Source organism: Talpa occidentalis, unplaced genomic scaffold (assembly GCF_014898055.3).
Source record: "Talpa occidentalis isolate TD23 unplaced genomic scaffold, MPIMG_talOcc4v2.1 talOcc4.4, whole genome shotgun sequence".
In the NCBI taxonomy this organism is placed as follows: Eukaryota; Metazoa; Chordata; class Mammalia; order Eulipotyphla; family Talpidae; genus Talpa; species Talpa occidentalis.
The window spans coordinates 54,660,763-54,674,715 of record NW_023604295.1 but is presented as its reverse complement, the minus strand read 5'-3'; the positions used below and the strand labels follow the sequence as shown (position 1 = coordinate 54,674,715).

General features: G+C 38.6%; 1 non-coding gene across 1 annotated transcript; it reads right to left on the bottom strand.

Moving 5' to 3' along the window:
- Positions 1-778: 778 nt before the first annotated feature.
- On the bottom strand, positions 779-885 carry LOC119258404 (U6 spliceosomal RNA). Its single transcript, XR_005128247.1, has one exon. It is a non-coding gene; the product is annotated as a U6 spliceosomal RNA (small nuclear RNA).
- Between the last annotated feature and the right edge of the window lie 13,068 nt (positions 886-13,953).

The following is a 13,953-nucleotide window of genomic DNA, read 5'->3' as shown; positions in this document are numbered from 1 at the left end:
TATCAGGTAGATACAATTTTGTGATGTTGCTTTTCTTTTTTTTTTTAAATTTAAATTTTATTTTTATATCCCCCATACAATTACAACCCCCTTATTTTGACCCCAATCTCTCCTTTCCCTGCCCCCCATCCCCCATAGAGTGTCTCTGGTTCATAGTTGTTTGTTGATTTTGATTTTTTCTTTCTTATAGTTATTCTTTTTTTTTTTTTAAGATTTATTTATTTATTTATTTATTTATTTATTTATTTATTTATTTATTTATTTATTTATTTATTTATTTATACAAGCTCTGGGTACAGTCAGAAGCGCAGGAGGGTGTGAGAATTCACCAGAGACAGAGCGGGGAACAGAACAGGCAGAGTGACGAAATACACTGCTGAGGGGAGCAGTGGGTGCGGCAGGAGAGGTCTGTAGTGCCTTGTGGGACCCTTACTAGTGGCCGGGGATCGAACTGGCGCTGCAGAGGCTGCGGGCAGCTTCGCAGCCCAGTGCTCAACCGCTGCACCACCAGGGGAGGCCCTCTTATAGTTATTCTTTTTCCTGGTCCCTTATTTAAGTTTTCTAGATTCCTGCTATGAGTGAGACCATCCGGTATTTTTCTTTTTCTTTCTGGCTTATTTCGCTGAGCATGATCCCTTCCAGCTCCATCCATGTTGCTGCAAATTGCATGTGTTTATCTTTTTTGAATGCTGAGTAATATTCCATGGTGTATATGTACCACACCTTCTTGATCCAGTCATCTATTTTTGGGCATTTGGGTTGTTTCCAAAGCTTAGCTACAAATATGGAACGCTTCACGAATTTGCGTGTCATCCTTGTGCAGGGGCCATGCTAATCTTCTCTGTATCGTTCCAATTTTAGTGTATGTGCTGCTGAAGCAAACACTGATGTTGCTTTTCTATCACCACAACCTGCCAATGAGTGTAAATGCCTTGTAAACAGAATTTAATTTTCTGAAGTGTTTTTGCTTAGACTTTGTAGAAATTCAGGTTTGCATTTTTTTTTCATTTTCTACTGAGTTCTGTGCTCAGAAGATAAGTGATTCTTCCTGGGAACTGAAGTTTATCTAGAACACAGAAATGCCCTCGCTTATGAAAACTGATATAAGAAGATCTCCACATGAAAAAATTGAAGTATCTTTTTCAAAAGTGATCTGTAGTTTACGGAATGTATTTGCCAGAGGGTTGCTTCCAAAAAGCCAGTTCTAAAAGTACATCTGCACATTTTATACATCATTAACTATTTATCAAAGAAAACAGGGCATAGAAAATTAAAGAATTGGGAATCTACTGCCAACTATAGAGCAATTAAAAATGAGGGCACATTTATTTGAAATGATTGTGGAAATCAATGTGAAAACATGAGTCCCATGCCTAATGACAGAAAAGTCAGCTTGATATCATAACATTTTTGACATCCTTGGAGTCACTGCTCTCTGGTATGGATGTGTTCTGCCTTGAAGACCACATAAATTGTTATAGTTTTAAGAAGATCTTTGTTCTCAAGGGATTTATAGTCTAGTGAGAAGGATCTAATTCATACATGCTGAATCTTTCACATAGCAAATAAAGTAGTGTGGAATGGGATTCAATAACGTACTTTGTGATTTTTGGTTAATTAGAAAAATCTTCCAGGAAACAGCTTTTTATTTGTGGCCTAACTGCTGAAGGGGCATATTCCCAATCCTTTGGAGCAGATTGATGATTTAATGAGGTGGGAAAAACATGCAGTTTGGCATATGGAAATCTGATTTGTCTCTTAACTAGCTATGTGACTTGGGAGAAGATACCTCTCTGAGAGTCAGTTTCCCCCATTTTCAACAAGACTAATATCCTCCATTTACTTCATAGCACTATTGATGAAAGTAAATGAGATATAGCTGGGAAGTGCTTACCATAGTCTTTGACACAATTTCCTTGGCTATGAGGGTTTGGCTGTATTATCAATCTGTATCCATAAAGGTGTCAGGTCTCCTAGATTTACATCCGCCTGTGAGTTGAAACATCTGGTCAAGGTTAGTAAAAAATCAGCCCGAAAGTGGAAAGGTGGACACTGGGGGAACCTGAGAGGAGCACTTCCGAGACCATAATATACACTAATAAACATCCTGGGAGTGGGGTGTGCAAGGTTTGGAGGCATTAAATCTGCAAGTCTGGAGGAAAATGGATGAAAGCGCAGTCAAAGGAGCTACAGAGGCAAGAGGGTAGAGAACTCCTTTGGTGAATTATAATTTTCCTAAGAATACAGATTAATGTTCTACCACTTAAAAATTGGCTTGTAATTAGTTATTGAAGGTAGGAATGGGAATTCCTTGTTTATCTTGAAAGAGCTGTGGGATTTTCTGCACAGATGAGTCCCAGCATGGAAATTCTGGTAATATGTGTGATGTGTGACTTTCCAATACTTACTGGCCTGGATAAAAAGAAGAAAATGATAGCCTTTTTGAAATCAAGATTACAAATGCCTACAACTCAGTATTCTTTGATTCAATCAGAGAGGACTAGAAAATGAGAGGGTCAGTGGTTAGTGTGTTTATAGAGGGCTTAGGAAAGACAATCCTAGAATGTGATTCTTTTGCTTGTAGCTAGAAGGCATTCATGGGATAATATGGGAGTGGGAAAACTCAGCAGCTTGGAGAATATAACCCTTCCTAATCACTGGCAATAACACCCAAAAGTAAAATGGTTAATCAAATGATTTGCATTTCCAGATTTGTATCAAGAAACAGGATTATCTAAAGAGTTTTACTCCTTTAAAAGTTATTCCTCCTGACTGGCTAGACTCTTGGCTAAAGTAGCCAACTAACAAAGGTAGGTCTAAGATAGCTAACCTTCCCTTGGTTATGACAAGGCTTCTTTTTCTTTTTTTAAAGATTTGTTTATGCATACAAGGACTGGGGTACAGCCCAGAGGTGCAGGGGTGAGAGGATTCACCAGAGACAGATTGGGGAACAGGACAGGCAGATGGACTGAGGGGAGCAGCATGTGAGACAGGAGAGGTCTGCTGCGCCATGTGGGTAGCTCCCTGGCCGGGGATGGAACTCGTGCTGCAGTGGCTGTGAGTAGCTTCATAGGTTGCATCTTAACCCCTTGTGCCACCAGCGAGGCCCAGAGATCAGTTTTTAATGCATCATGAGCTTTATCTCTCAGAAGCCTCCTGTTCCATTAATCAGAAAAAGGTAAAATTGAAATTCTACAGTTTCATATTCACAAGGTACTGAAAGGTCACCTACTTTTAACCTTCTGCCTCTATCTAGTACATGAGATGATCCAAATATAATGCTCATGTTAATTATGCTTATTCTGCTGAGGTTGGTTGTATGCCACTTCCTGCCTCTGTCCCTCAGCTGCAAATTCTATAGTGCAACATTTGTTTCACTGATAACTGCTATCTAATATCATCTAATAAAACATGATCTGATTGTGTAATTGAAATGGCAGATGCTACTATTATCTGATTTCTTTCTAAAGACACATTGGGCTTTTGCCTAATCCCTCTACTTTGGTTTTCCTAACATCCTGAGGTCAACTTGTTACTCAAGGATCAGTGTATCCTGTCACTATAGAAACAATTCTCAGAGCCTGGGGAGGAAAGAGAGACCTTTGACTTGACAACCTTGTAGCCTCTATTTTTTTGTTCCTTTCAATTCAATGTTTGTTTGATAATATTTTTTTCTGTAGGAGAACAACAGAAGTGCAGTTGGGAGTAAACTTCAGTTTTTCATTCTAAGTGTCAGCTCACCCGGAATAAAGTTTTCTGGGTTATATTGAAAGTGAGATGATGACTTAGACCTCTCCAGCATCTCTGCAGTCTCCACTGAGAACCAGAAAAGACCAGCTGAGCTCTCTTTCCTCCAATACTTACACAACTTTCCCAGTGTTAACGTGATACAATCAAGATGCAAATAAACAGCAGATGGAAGTGGTTTTATTGCTGCTCAAAACAAAACAAATTCTAAATCCATGTATTTATCTGTACACACACACATATAGACACATAAATATACATGGAGGTACATATATACACACACACAGACATACATATCGTTATTGTTTGGTCAGTGGATTGACTGCAAATAGCATGGTTATTGAGATTCTCCTCTATCTGATCTTTCCAGAGTTTGGGATTTGCCAGTATATATCTGTATTTATAGAAGGGATTCTTTATACGTTACCTCATTATTTAATTATTAGTTAGCATCGTCTCCAGTGATGGAAGAGATAAATTGCTCATTAAATCTGCTGTTGGGACTATGCTGGGCAAACTAACAAGATAGAAAGTTATTGATAATTTCAGAGCTACACAAAGCAATAGAGGAGTAGATGAGACTGTCACTAAGTGTGGGAATCAGGATAAGTTATGAATGTGAAATAAGGAGGAGATTAGGAATATTTGAGACAAAGTGAGATAAATTTTTAAAAGTAGATGTTTTAGGAAAATACTCTAGTGAAAATTGACGAGGGAGCAAGAACAACATTTCTTATTTATATAAAAGACTGGAATAAAATTGCTCAGCATTATTAAGAATGAATAATCAAAAGTCAACTGAAAATAGATGACTAGATAAAATTTTTTAGCAAGAAGATAGCAACTAAATGAAGTGATAATATGCTTGATTTGCATGAAAATCAGATTATTTATCCAAATGCTTTGTTGCCTACTATGATACCCTCTAAAAATAAATTGTAGACAATCTTTTTTGTAAAGTTTTCATTTCAAAATAATCTTGGATTTACAGAAAAGTGTCAAAAAAAGAAGTTCTATATAACTTCACCTAGACTTCCCAAAATGTTAGCATTTTGACACATCTATCATTTTCTCTTTTCTTTCTTTTTTTTTTTTTTAAATATTTATTTATTTATACAAGATTGACTGATTGATTGATTGATACAAGCACTGGGTACAGTCAGAAGCGTGGGAGGGTGAGAGGATTCACCAGAGCCAGAGCGGGGAGCAGAGCAGGCAGAAGGACCGAAGTACACTGCTGAGGGGAGCAGCGGGTGGCAGGAGAGGTCTGCGCGCCATGCAGGACCCTCCTCTGGTGGCCGGGGAGCAGCCGGGGATCGAACCGGCGCCGCAGAGGCTGCGGGCAGCTTCACAACCCAGCGCTCAACTGCTGCGCCACCGGGGAGGCCTTCTCTTTTCTTTCTTTCGTCCCTTGTTGTCTCCCTTCTTTCCTTCTTTCTATCTCTTTTCACCTTGGAAAGAAATGTTTGAAAATAAATGCAGACATGACACAGTTTTATCTCTGAACACCTCTGTGTATTTCTTAAAAATCAGAAATTATTTTACTTATGACGTAGACCTCTATGTTAATTAATCTAAAAACTTTGATCAAATTTTCCAGTTTTTCCACTAATATCTGTAGAGTAAATATTCTTTTTTTTCAGGTTCAGAATCTAATCCATGATCATGAATTGCATTTACTTGTCATGAGAATAATTACTTTAAAAACCAAATCTGTTAGTATCACTCTCTGGCTAAGCATCCCATGATTTCTTAAAATAAAAATGAAATATCTATGATGGAGGCCCTGGATATTCAACTAATATGTAACACTAAAACCAGTTTATTTAAATTGATTCTTCTGATTCTCTTAAGTATGTTCAGATTGGCCAATGCCCATGCCAGACTATTGTCAAATATTTGTGTTATTCCCCCTGACCATGTCTCCCAAGATCTTGTTTTCCTTTCCAGATTCATATTTGCCATCCTCTCCCAAGCTATTTTGGCTTTTAGTTTTCCTTGTCATGGCTGTGGTTTTATGCTACCTGAAAACCAGCAATGTAGTTTTCCCATTTCATAGATGCTGGCAAAGGACATAAGATTCTTGGGTCAGCGACAAAGGATCATACTGTGTAGGGCAGGTAGCAGGTAGATTCATGCTCCCCTCATCTGCTTGACTCCCAAGTCCCATGAGGTTGATGTGGACTTAGACCCAAATGGATGCCATGCTGAGCAACTTGGAGCTTTTGGAAACTTTCTATCTTCTAAGTCGGCTGCTAGCAAATGTTCAGCCTTTTTGACCTCCCCGCTTTCAAAGGTGTGTTCCTTTATATAGCCTCTGCTCTCTCCCTCACCAGGTTCCCTGGCTGGGCAGTGTCCTCTGCTCCAGACTAAACACCCAGGTAACTAACTGTTCGATGTAGCATGAAATTCTTTGAACCTGTTGACGTCTGCACTGGTGTCTGCTGTCCAAAGGATAATCAGACCTACTCCTATCCACAGGACTATCCCTTGGATCTGTGTCCCTCTGTTTTACTGTTCCAAGAGCCATGGTCACTGGGACCAAGGCCCTATTGTTGGCTTCCCTGAGTGCTGGCTGGGCTTCCAGGACTGGTGAGTAGAGGCCAGAAATGGCAGGTTTCTCCAAACTGGAGGTTGGGCTTCAGAAGCTGGTAGCTGAAGGTAGGGAGGAGCTCAGTTCTTGGATTTGGTGGCTGGTTTTAGGAGTAGCTTGGCTCCTGCTCACAAAGCTGGTAACTAGAGGCTGAGCTCTCCTGGCTGGTGGCAGGAGGCCAGAATGGCCTGGCTTCTGTGGCTAGTGACTAGAGTATGGATTCTTATGGTTGGTACTATATTTCAGGGACAGTTTGACTCTCCCTGCTGGAGGCTAGAGGCTAGAGGTTAGTTTCAGACGCTGGTGCTGGATTCTGGGAGCTGCCTGGCTCTTGGTCTCATAGCTGCTGGTAGTTGGCAGCTGGGAGGGGCCAGGCTGGTGGTGAGTCTCCCTGGGTGGCTGAAGGCTGGTCTAGGACCACCCTCCTATGGATGTTGGTCCCAGTGGACATGCAGTCTCTGTCTTACCTTCAGGAGTGATTAGCTTTTTTTCTGCTGCACTGGAGCTTGGAGTACAAGCAGGAGGCGAGCCTTGCATCTTTACTCTGCAGCCATCTTGCCACTCTGTACACAGTCTTATTTTTTTATATTTTATTTGATGCAGTTTAACCTGTAAAGAACTTAAAGTAGGCATTCATATGTTCAGTGAGAAGTTTGTTGAAAATGACAGGTTAGGGGGTTTGTCTTAGCATTAAATTAGCCATTCAACCACCTAGATCTCTTGATTTCTACAGTGACATCATTTTTCGTTGTATCATCTGACTTTATAAAATGTTATCAGATAGCCAAAACTTAATGATTCAACAGTTTTTAATGGAATTATATATTCAAAAGAATAAAACTTGAAATGTAAGATTAGTTTAAATGATTATATACTGTAGAAGAAAAGTATATATAAAATATAAAGATAACCAATCCAATAGTTGGTGATCTTATGTAACAATGTCCATAATAGTGAAGATTAATTTTACACATAACATAACTCAATTACATTTTTAACACTATTATAGAATCTGTGTATCTTTAAATCACTAATTAAAAAAAAATCTAAATTTTATCTTTAAAGATGTATATAATACTATAACCCTATAATCTAGACATCTTAAATATAATGTGATGCATGGCATAATTATTTAGAAATCCTAGATAAATTTTGCTTCTCTGTATTCCTTAGACACATATAGAGATGTAGATTAATATTTATAGTTTGATGTTATAGCCATTGGAATTTGATGTGCTTGAATTTATAACATACAAAGAAGCTTTTATGATTAGATACATATATCACAACATTAATGCTGTATTTTGAACAGCTAATCTATAATTTATCAACTTTTATAAATATTGTACTTGAAATAGGTTTTATTTTTTCTACATTGAATAGAATGCTATTTTGAATTACAAATTTAACATATCTCTTAGGATACTATCCAAAAACTATGTTGGAAATACTTGTCTTTTTCAGAAATATACTTAAACCAATTCTATTTGAATATTTTAGATATGGCTTATTTAGAAAATATCACTTGGACGGTAAAAGGCAGCACTTTATTATGAATCTGTGTCAAAAAGTGACACTTTCTGCAGATAAAATTAAGAAATAAAGCATTAAGGGATCTGTGAGCATAATAAAAATCTAAAGTGCAAATTACAAAAATTATTTATTCAAAGATTTGACTGAAGATGAAAAAATGCTAGTGAGGGCCTCCCCAGTGGCGCAGCGGTTGCGCGCTGGGTTGCGAAGCTGCCTGCAGCCTCTGCAGCGCGGTTCGATCCCCAGCTGCTCCTTGGCCACCGGAGGAGGGTCCCACATGGTGCAGCAGACCTCTCCTGCTGCCCGCTGCTCCCCTCAGCAGTGTACTTCGGTCCTTCTGCCTGCTCTGCTCCCTGCTCTGGCTCTGGTGAATCCTCTCACTCTCCCGCACATCTGGACTGTACCCCGGTTCTTGTATAAATAAATAAATAAATCTTTAAAAAAAAAGACCTTTTAAAAAAAATGCTAGTGAATATCCCCTGAAACATAAATAAAATTAAATTAAATATTAAGTTTTTTGGCCTTATGAAACCTGGTATTTTTCCTCTGGTTGCGTGAATGATTAGATAATATTACTTTTATTTTACAGTGAAGTATTTGTTAGATGAACACAAATGTTTGTTTGACTTGAAAATGAAATATCTTAGAAATAATTTCTGGGCCTCCCAGGTGGCGCAGGTGGTTGAGCACAGCACTGTGAAGTGTCCGCAGCCTCTGCAGCGCCAGTTTGATCCTGGCCGGCCGGCCAGCGAGAGTCCCACATGGCACAGCAGACCTCTCCTGCCTTGCCCGCTGCTCCCCTCAGCAGTGTATTTCGTCAGTCTGCCTGTTCTGTTCCCCGCTCTATCTCTGGTGAATCCTCTCACCCTCCCGCACATCTGGACTGTACCCCGGTTCTTGTATAAATAAATTAATAAATCTTTAAAAAAAATCAGTGGACTGGAAGATGGAGCTGAAGAAATGACACAACAATATACTGAGAGACAAGCAAATAGAAAATATGAAAGACTAAAGATATTGAAGACAGAATTAGTAGGTCTATCATAACTGAGGGAGAGGACAATGTAAAAGGCTATCAAAGAAATCATAGCTAACTGTTTTCTAGAAATAAAAAAATGAGTTTGCAAATACACAAAGTTCAAAGCATGCGGAGGAAGATAAGTAAAAATAATCCACACCTGGAGTTTTTTTTTTTTAACCAGTTCAGAGCACCACAGATAAAATATGTTCTACAGTGGAGGAAAAGATGGATTATCTATTGAGGAATGATAATTAAACTAATACCAGATGATTTTTTAAGCATTAATGGAAGTTAGTATACAAAATAAAAAGGAATACTAACTTAGAAATCCAGAGAGAAAATAATTACTGACTTTTTTTGTCTTTTAAGTTTGAGTTTCAAGAATAGGGGTGAAGACATTAAAGGAAAAAAAAAAATTGAGAATTCACCACTATAGAGATTCACTGATGGGACTTTTTTTTTAAAAAGAGCTTCAAGTTTTTCCCTCTCCCTCCCATGCTGCTTCCCTTACTGCTGCTTCTGTTTGTAGCTCCTGCTAAGTTAGAGCCTCCATTCTCTCCCTCTAGTCTCCATGGTGATTATCTATCTGACCTCTTTAGCCATGATGAGAGGTTCTCCAAAATCTAGAAGATCTGGGAGACTGCAGACTGGGTATGCCCAGAGATGCTGGGGAAGATGGTCAGTGGCACAGAGGGTAGTATTCATGATTCCTTGCACTCAGGCCCCCTGGGCTAAGGTACAGAAAACACAGTAGTCATTGCTGTTCACATTTTCACAAGCCAACTGTAGGAAACCAGCTTTACTAAAAAAAGCTACAAGAACATCAAATATTATATAAAATCAATTAAAGGCAGACTCAAAAACAGACCAGAAAGAATACTTCTTATAACCGGGCTGTGGAATAATTCAAACACTTTCTTGCTAATTAAAAGAACAACAAACCTACTAGTTCTTTTCTGGTGACAACATGAATCCAGATGGTATGGTTGCTGTGCTGAGCAAATACTGGGTGTCCTTTTTTTTTTTTAAGGAAGTGTCAATATATATCTCTTGGAGTAGAGCTTGTTGTTGCTGTGAATCATTTAATTTGGTTGGTCAAAATGATATCTTCTTGTTATTTTTATTTACATTTATGTGATTATGACATTGTTCTCTCATCAGTACCACTGACCTATATGCCCAGTCTTACATAATTAATACACTTTGTTAATTCCTATAACTTCATAATAAATTTTTATATCAGTAGAAATCTGCTTTTCTACCATGAACATTACTTGACTGCCTGTTTTCTATTTACTTACCTTTTTGCAATATCTTATCTTTGTAAAATCAGGTAAACTTCTGGAGATCAAGGATTGTTTTATTATGTACCATCTGTATCCTAAATACAGGTTAATTTCTATTGCAGCTTTCTTAGTATCAACTACAGTGTGATACATATATAGCAGGTAAATTAATGAATAAATGCGGTAACATACCATTGCCCCAATTTGTCAGTGGATGAGTGAAAGATCTCTTTAGGCTATGGCCTTGCCTGTGCATTAATTCAGACCATCTTGATACTCCCTCATCTGGCACCTGCCTGCAGTAATATCTCCTCCCATAACTTTATCAGACTCCTGGAGGGAATGTTATTAAAACTACCTGAGTTTCTGCTTTATTTCTGAAACATCATTACACTGGATCTTCCCTACCTCAAATCAAGAGGGTATCACTGAGGGACTAGGACAGGATGGAACAATATTTGGGTAGTGCATGGCCCTTGGCATGTGCTCTTGTACCTTTCATGATGTATACTATTGAAAATGCTGAATAGGGCCTCCCTGGTGGTGTAGGGGGTTGAGACACAGCCTATGAGGCTATCCGCAGCCACTGCAGCATGAGTTCGATCCCTGGCCAGGGAGCTGCCCACATGGCGCAGCAGACCTTCTCCTGACTCGCCCGCTGCTCCCTTCAGCAGTATATTTCAGTCAATCTGACTGTTCTGTTTCCTGCTCTGTCTCTGGTGAATCCTCTCATCCCCCACACCTCTGGCCTGTATACCAGTTCTTGTATGAATGAATAAATGAATCTTTTTTTAAAAGAAGTGCTGAATAGTAATAGCAACAGGAGCTTAAAGAAATCTAGAAACAACAATAATAGCAATAAATGATAATTATAGTTGTATTATCATTTTATATTTACCTTGCTTCTTTTAACTAGGGAATTTAATCATTTAATGATGAGCATAAGTTTTTCCTAACTGCCAATGTAATTTGCCCAAGGATATACAATTAAACAATATTTCAGTTTTAATGAAATGCAGAAGATCTGCCTTTGAGTCCTGAACCCCACAATTTCTCCAGTGTAAATCCCACTTGGAAAGGTGTAGCATACTTTCAGTAGCTAATTTAAATAATGTTGAATAGCCCTGAATTTGACACATTGAATTTTTGCATCATCTTATTAATCATGACAGCCATCTGGTATCACCAAGACTTTCAAAAGGCGACAGGGACTTACGAATTAAAGCAAGGAAATTCTAAAAGGTTATAGCTTGGCAGCTTGGTTCTGTGTTTTTTTCCTCCCACCAAGTCTGCTTTGTGGGAAAAGGAATTGTTGATGGAGTCATTTCCTACCTTAGTATCTATGTTTGGTGAGCCAGAGACACTGAGTTGTTCTCACCTGATCAAATAGTTGTAATCTAAAGGATATTTTAGCTTTTAGTAAAAATAAGGTTTTTTTTTTTTTTTAAATAGAAGGTAGATACTGCAAATTTATTTTTCCTTTTTGCTCTATGTAGAAGTGTCTTGGTATATAGAAAATTTTGTATCAATGAACAAAACAGAGAAATGCCACCACTATCTAGTGGGGTCCTTGGGAGTGGAGGAGTGACTTTAGTCCAGAACAGAGGGAAAAAGGTAGGATCCGAGGAGAGCTGGAAGAAATCTTACTCTGGATTTCTGGACTGCAGCTGAAGTGTTTAGATAATTTCCACAGGTACCCCTGGAGCTCCTGTCTAAGATGTATTTATAGAGAAGTGCCCTTCTTTATTGGATAAACAAAATGTTGTGTATAATTGGATACAGGAATTATTTTAAACAGATGCCAGCTAGCAATAAGTCATCCTCAGGAATAATGCCCAGAGGATGGAACAATCTTCTCACCGTGTTTTCATATCCAAAGAGCAGTGAAAGGTTTGAATCATCACTTTGCCTGATAACCATCTCAGACTCACTGGTGACATACCTGTCGGGATAGAAATGATTTTGGATTCCCATTAAGCTCTGGTTCAAAAGAAGTTAAAACATAAAAAGAAAGGAAAAGAAAAAATTATCCCCCTGTAGCAAGATTCATTCTTATACAAATAACCTTAATTATACTAATAACTCAAGACTCCTAGGCCAATAACAATTAACTTAATAATTACTTTAATTTACTAAACAAGTTAAATGTGTCCCTACACATAAATTTTACAATGTACACAAGTACCATAATTTATGAGGTGAATTTTATTTAAGAGGCTGATTAGTGTAATTTGTTTTCCAGTATCAACATTCCAATAGAACACATTTCACAATGCAATCCAAACATCATTTACACCAGTAGTTCATCGTTCCTAAAAGGTTTCCATTCTGGGCTTCCTGGTGTCTGTAATACACTGTTTTGAGGAGGAAAAAAATCTTAAATATTATCCTACATTTTAATTTAAACTAGTATTTTAGAATTTATAGATCACTTAACATAAATCATTTTCATTGAATACTTTCACTGATTCTGAGAAAAAGGAACTCTCCTGCATTGCAGGTGGGAGTGCAAACTGGTCCAACCAGTTTTCCACTATGGAAAGCTGTGTGGAGATTCCTCAGCCTACTAAAGATAGAGCTTCCACATGATCCAGCAATTCCTCTCCTAGGTATTTACCCAAAGTGTTATAGGGTAGCCCCGATACAAAACGGGGTGCCTGACTGTGGGTCCTCACCCGCACGCTTAAAAGGACTTATCAATGCTCTACTGCAGGCACACGCGAAAGGTTAATACAAGGTTTATTTACAAGGGAAGGGCAAATGAGGAAATGGTCAGCTCAGGGAGAAAAATGGGAGACAAAGTTTTAAATGCGTCCTACCCGATCCGCGGATCAGGAATCCCAAATGGCACTCTGAGAGCTGGCCACAAGCCAGGAGCCGGGAAGCCAGGAGGCGAGCGACAGAGCAAGAGACCCTAAGGCCCACGTGTTTGGTTTTTATACCCAACCTGGCTGCTTAACTCCACCCTCAAGTCCCAGTCACCTTCCCTTTGGTGGTGAAGGGATTTGTCTTTCCCAATGTCTTGATGACTTTGGTCTGGAGTGGGGGTGGGGTCTACAAAGCCTGTATGGGTTTAGCTCAGGACATCCTTTCCCCCTAACAATTGGACACAGAAATTAATTCCAAAGAGCACCTGTACCCCTATGTTTATAGCAGCACTGTTTACAATAGCTAAGCTTTGGAAACAGCCCAAATGCCCAAAAATAGATGACTGGATCAAGAAGATGTGGTCCATATACACCATGGAATATTACTCAGCATTCAAAAAAGATAAACACATGCAATTTGCAGCAACATGGATGGCGCTGGAAGGGATCATGCTCAGTGAAATAAGCCAAAAAGAAAAAGAAAAATACCGGATGGTCTCACTCATAGCAGGAATCTAGAAAACCTAAATAAGAGACCAGGAAAAAGAATAACTATAAGAAAAAAAATCAAAATCAACAAACAACTATGAACCAGAGACACACTATGGGGGGGGCAGAGAAAGGAGGAATTGGGGTCAAAATAAGGAGAATTATTGCAATTGTATGGAGAATATAAAAATAAAATTAAAAAATATGTTTACCGATTCTATGTGTAATAGTTCAATTTTTTATAAAGAACTTTTTCTATGGCCACATGTATAGGCAGTGGTGGATGAAGCAAGGAAACAAACACATTTTCTGGCTTCTAGTTCTAAAACGCCTTATGCTGGTGAAGAATCTAGAATTTTTTTTAAAGGTGTTATTTATTTTTACATAGAAGAACTGGGGTACAGGCTGGAGGTGTGG